This window comes from Triticum aestivum, chromosome 7B (genome assembly GCF_018294505.1).
Source record: "Triticum aestivum cultivar Chinese Spring chromosome 7B, IWGSC CS RefSeq v2.1, whole genome shotgun sequence".
Classification (NCBI taxonomy): Eukaryota; Viridiplantae; Streptophyta; class Magnoliopsida; order Poales; family Poaceae; genus Triticum; species Triticum aestivum.
This window is the reverse complement of record NC_057813.1, coordinates 654,346,108-654,352,170: the sequence shown is the minus strand read 5'-3', so window position 1 is coordinate 654,352,170 and position 6,063 is coordinate 654,346,108. Positions and strand designations below refer to the sequence as shown.

The window sequence follows — 6,063 nt, the reverse complement described above, 5'->3', positions numbered from 1 at the left end:
CGGCTGTAGAAGCGAGTGGATCCGAAAGCGATCCGTGGGAGGTGCCCCAAGACCAATCAAAGTCAAGCAAGCAGCTCAAGCAGCAAAAAGAGATGATATTTACAAAAAAAAGAAGAGAAAATGGAAGAGAAACCGCCGGCCAAGCCAACGCACGAAATCCAAATCCCTAGCCCGCCGCCGCCGCATCCACCTCCGCCTCCACCGGAATCAATCAAGCGCCGCCGCCTGCAGCCCCTATCTCCCGGCCCATATCCTCCACCCATCGTGTGCCCCATCCCGCGCCACCATCGACGGTGATGTCGTCTCCTCACGCCGATACACCTCCTCCCTGCCTCCCACGCCCCGTGCGCCTCCGCCTCCGCCTCCACCTTCAAGCGCCGCCGGCGGCCTCCCTCACAACCGCCGCCCCCACTCTCTCCGACCTAGGTTGCAGATCGAGCACGCCATGGCCGCCACACTCGCCAAGCTTCTTCGACCTGAAGCCGGGACAGCCGGGTTGCCTCTCGCCCGACGACGCGGTTCCTCTCCGCAGATGTGTTCGTCGCAGCAGGAGGAGAAGGGCCACTGGGACGTCTTCATGCCCCCCACGACCTCCTCTCCGGGCCTCCAGTCCTGCTGACGGGTTCGTCGGAGGAGGAGAAGAAGGACACCAAGATCAGCCACACCACCAAGCACTCAAGCAGAGGTACATCAAATCTGTCATCCCCGTCAAATCCTGGGAGTGGAGTGGAGCGGGAGGTGTTGTTTGGTCACTCGTTCAAAATTAGGCAGGCATGCTGCGTCAACTCCAGATTGAATCCCCTGCGAATTTGTTAAACGACAATTTTTCAGAGATTAATCCATACTCCCTCCGTTCCATAATGTAGTGCCTATAGATTTTTGGAAAAGTCAAACATTACAAACTTTGACCATATCTATCAAGAAAAGTAGGTACATCTAAAATACCAAATGGACATCACTGCATACATCGCGAGTTATATTTTCAGAATGTATATGTTTGATATTGCAGATGTAGATAGTTTTCTCTATACACTTGGTCAAAGTTGGCAAAGTTTGACTTTCATAAAAATCTATAGACACTACATTGTGGAATGGAGGGAGTACTTACTTACGTTGTAATAAAGAGTACCAGATCAATACATCTGCGTGTCTGCGTGACACCGATCTGAGCAAAGACTGGCTAGAAGTGCTCCTATACGTACGTACTACCAGTAAACATCTACGTCCAGGAGCATCGATCAGGCAGGGGCCTAGCTCTGTACGTGTCTGTTCGAGAAATCGAGCCAACTTTTTGTCGCCGTTATCGTGGAAAAATACTCGCTGTCGTGGCAGGGCCAACACCATTGTGATCCTATCTTGGGACAAATTAGGTAGCCTTACGTTGGCCCTCCAATGTACTCCCTCCGTTCCAAAATAGATGACTCAACTTTATACTACCTTTAGTATAAAGTTGAGTCATCTATTTTGGAACGGAGGGAGTAGGAACAGTAGGCGCGCCAAGTGTATAACAGTTTAACATTGTTAAGTTTGGCAAGGAGTGTTTGCATCGATGGAAAATTAGGTGTTCCTGCCCAGCGTGCAGTACGCGTGCATATCCTTTGCACCGACCAGAAGATCCTTCACATCAACCGCTACGTTCATCTCTCTTATAATGGTGGGGTGATATGTGCACAGCTCACTGTATGTATGTAGTACACAAAAGGCAAAACTTTACATTGGGTGTTCAGTTGTCATTTGAACTAATTTATGCCCTTTGAAGCGTTGTGAATTCGGGTCTGCTCAACATGTACCACTAGCTGTTACACATTCTTGGAAGTGGCAGGATATAACCTGCTGCTTCCACCATGATCGGTTAGTAATTTTTTAGTGGAAAAGAAACCATGCATGATCTGTCAATTTAGCTATTCAATCTTGACGATTGGCCTTGGTGTTTTCCCCGCTCTGATTATCCGACTTAATTCTTCCTCGATGTGAACGAGATGCCATCTTAGGGAATATGAAGTGAGATATGGCAAGTTTATAGTTTTAAAAGGACGAGCCCATCTCCATTTTATTATCCAACCATTACAGTGCAATAGTCTTCATCGGTGTGGTTCCCCCTTTGATTATCTGACTTAATTATTTCTGCATACCAACATATGCTTTCTTAGGTAGCAGCTGCCATAAGTCACTAAGAAAAGCATAAAGATGGGGATTTGCTGCTTCTAGCTCCACTTGATCACAATAGATGTGATTAATCACACATAACGAATTTATGTTTCGAGAATAGTTATTTACTGTTCGGCATAGTTCGAGGATGTTGATTGTTGACCTTAAATCCAAGAAAAATATTATGAGAAGACTGAAGACCTCAAATTTTGTAGTACCAGTATTGCATTTGGTCTTTTTTTGTTTTGCAATTTTTGCTATCAGTAGGAGATAAAGGATAGCTCGGCTCATAGTAAAAAATTGCTCAAGTTACGATGCTCTTTTGTTGGCTTATAAGCTGCTATGATTTATACTTGAAAATTACACTACATGTCATTTCAACATAAACAAAATGAGACTAAAGCACTTACTATTTAGTATTGATGAAGTTATTGTGATTAATTTTGCATGGCTTACTGCAGTCTGCACTAGATATTTAAATAGGGTTCATTTTGACTATAACTACTACTTGTTACATTTGTTTATTTTGATTAGAGCAACTTGCTAGATCTGGTTGGCTTTTCATTTACTTAATACTCCCTCCGTTCCTAAATATAAGTCTTTTAAGAAATTCCACTGTAGAATACATACGGAGCAAAATGAGTGAACTTATACCTTTAAAGACGTCTATATACATCCGAATGTGGTGTCTATAGTGGAATCTCTAAAAAGACTTAAATTTAGGAACGGAGGGCGTAGATATCTATGTTCTCAAGCTTCTTGTACTAAAGAGATTGATCTTTTATGTTGTTTGAATCAAAACAGGTTTTTTTTACTGCAGATCCAGCACGTCTCCCACCCTCTCCAACCTAGGCTGTAGATTCAGCACGCCATCGCCGCCACGCTCGCCAGCCCCCTGGCCGTCAAGGGCTTCTTCCACCTTAAGCGTGCGCAGGGAGAGCAAGAGGTTGTCTGCTCACCCTACAACGTGGTTCCGCTCCGCGGATGGGTTCGTCGCAGAAGAACCGGGACCTTCCTAGCCCCACGACCTCCTCTCATGCCGGCCTGCTGATGGGTTCATCGTCAGAGGAGAAGAATGACCGCCGGGAGGTTCTTCTCTTCATCAACACCAAGAGCGAGCAACCACGAACCAGCACTCAAGCTCAGGTACCCACCCTCTTCATCCGCACCAAATCTATAATCATCTTGTTTGTTACCCACCCTGGGAGTGGAGTGGGTGGTGCTGTTTGTTCGAAATTAGGATGACCTTCATTGGTTCAGTTATGTGCTTTGTGAGTGTTGATGCTTATTGTTTTGATGGGTGAGCATATTTTGTGATAATAATATGTTTCAAGCTTCAGAGTTGAGAAGTTGCTATGCTAAATAAGTTCATGTAATTGTGTAGATGGATGTGGAACATGTGAGAGAGCTTCAAGATCGCCTTGCTAAGATGTGCATCCTTCCGTTACGTAATGAAATGAAAGAAAGCAAAGCGTGTGAAGAAGATCAAATCCAGGACATATCACCGGTTGTTCAAGATGGACAAACTGAAGGCATCCTCAGCAGGCTTGGAGGCAGATCCTGAAGCTGCAAAAGAGTCTGCTATGAAACTAGAATTTATGACCGTAGAGGTAGTTTTTAGTTTATTTTGACAATTTTTCTCTTGTATATATCTCCCTGATAAGTAATAAATTCGCTAATCTATTTGTAATATGCTCGTCGCAGGAGGCGAAGGACCACCGGGACGTCAGCACCCCCTTCATCGGAGGACCTCTCCCGGCGGCCTGCTACTCTGCTGATGGGTTCCTCGTTGGAGGAGAAGGACCACCAGGATGTCTGCGCTCCCATCACCGCGACCTCCTCGCCTGGCGGCCTGCTCATGTGTTCATCGTCTGAGGAGAAGAAGGATCTCCTTTTCTTTTCATCAACACCAAGAGCGAGCAAGCACAACCCCGGGAGCACCCAGTCAAAGGGTACCCACCCTCTTCATCCCAAAATCATTAATCATCTTGTTTGTTACCCACCCTGGGAATGGAGTGGGAGGTGTTGTTTGTTCATACTCCCTCCGTTTCTAAATATAAGTCTTTCTAAAAATTTCAACTAGTGACCACATACGGAGTAAAATGAGTGAATCTACACTCTAAAATACGTCTATATACATCTGTATGTGGTAGTTTATTTGAAATATCTAAAAAGACTTACATTTAGGAACGGAGGGAGTACATATCATTCATTTGAAATTAGGTAGGCATGTTGTGTCAATTCCAGTTTTGATTCCCGGCGAATTTGTTGAAGCACCATGTGATCTATGACACTGTTGATTTAGCTATTCAATTTCAAATGTGACGTTCTGCCTTGGTGTTTCCCCCTCTGATTATCCGACTCAATTCCCTTTCAATGTGAACGAGATGCCATCTTGGGGATATGGCGTGAGATATGGCAATAGTCTCCGTCGGTGTGGTTTCCCTTTTGATTATCTGACTTGATTGTTTGAGCATGTCAACATACGATTTCTTACGTAGCAGCTGCTGTAAGTCATTAACAAAAACATAAAGATGGGGATTTGCTGCTTATAGCGCCACTTGATCACAGTGGATCTAATTATTTGCGCATAATAAATTTATGTTTTGACAAGAGTTATTTAATGTTCTGTGTGGTTCGGGGGTATCATGAAAAGATCATGACCTCAAATTATGTAGTACCAGTACTGCACCTTCCTTGCAGTTTTAGCTATCACTAGGAGATCTCACTACCGGAACAGGGCTCTAAGCCGACAGCCAAATGTATGCCGACGGCCACCGTCGGCCTAATCTGAGCTATGCCGACAGCTAGATCCTGGCCGTCGGCGTACAACTGCCGTCGGGCTATCCCCGTCTACGCCGACAGCAGCCGTCGGCACAACACAGCCGTCGGCTTATCCCGGACTACGCCTACAGCTGCCGTCGGCATATACTGGCCGTCGGCATAGATGCGGGCCCGCCGACAACACTCATCACGGCCGGCTAACGACGTCAAATCTATGCCGACGGCCGTGACGGGTGGCCGTCGGCATAGATACGGGTGACACGTCACCGATCCAGAGCGCACCGACCAGGACCTATGCCGACGGCAGCCGTCGGCATAGGTGACACGTCATCGATCCGCGGCGCTGTCCATCTGCCCTGGCCGCAGCTATGCCGACGGCTTTGCCGTCGGCATAGTTTTTTTTTTCTTTTTTTCTTTTTTTCCATATAGTATTATTATTATTAAGCATACAGTATGTGTTAATAAGCATACATATAGATTGTGTTAATAAGCATACATATAGTATGTGTTAATAAGCATATAGTAAGCATACATATAGTTTTTTTTTATTTTTCTTCACTGTTTTCTTTATTATTATTATTTAACTAACTTACATATAGTATGTGTTAATAAGCATACATACATTATTTTTCGGTTCTGTACATAGCGGTGTGACCCCCCTCACGAACGGTGCCGCCGCCAGCCGGCAACTGGAATGGGGACAGCCGCATCGGGTCTATACGAAGGGGACTTTGCTCCAAGTGTTCATATATATCGGATGACCTACCACAACCGGATGGTGTTATGCCATGTCCGAAGAGGCGGCACGCATCTCCGGGGTGTGGCCCCGTCACGGACGGCGCCGCCGCCGGCACCTGGAGGAGGGGAACGGACGCGTCGGGTCTACATGGAGTGGATGTATCTGTGGGTCTGGCCCGGATGATGCTCCCGGGTGTCTCTATGGGCGGACCTGACACAACCGGGTGGAGAGGTCCACTGGTCAAAGCCCGTCCGTGCAAAGTCAAAGGGCTAGATCTCGTGGTCAACCGCTCCAGGGTTAGGAGGGACGGGGGCCCTGGGGGGTAGCAATGCCACCGGAGCATCGTACCGCGCCTCATACATGTGGGGTGGTGTTGTGGCATGTCCAAAGAG

At 46.5% G+C, this 6,063-nt stretch overlaps 1 long non-coding RNA gene across 4 annotated transcripts in view; it reads left to right on the top strand.

Annotated features, from left to right (window-relative positions):
* Positions 1-67: 67 nt before the first annotated feature.
* LOC123161218 (uncharacterized) overlaps positions 68-6,063 on the top strand; it is a 37,725-nt gene continuing 31,729 nt past the window's right edge. For 2 of the 4 annotated variants that reach the window (XR_006480606.1, XR_006480605.1), the window contains exons 1-4: positions 69-685; positions 2,969-3,294; positions 3,533-3,758; positions 3,853-4,100. This is a non-coding gene — a long non-coding RNA (uncharacterized lncRNA). Of the gene's footprint in view, positions 686-2,952; positions 3,295-3,532; positions 3,759-3,852; positions 4,101-6,063 lie in introns of all 4 variants that reach the window. The other 2 variants (XR_006480608.1, XR_006480607.1) reach the window with 2 other exon arrangements.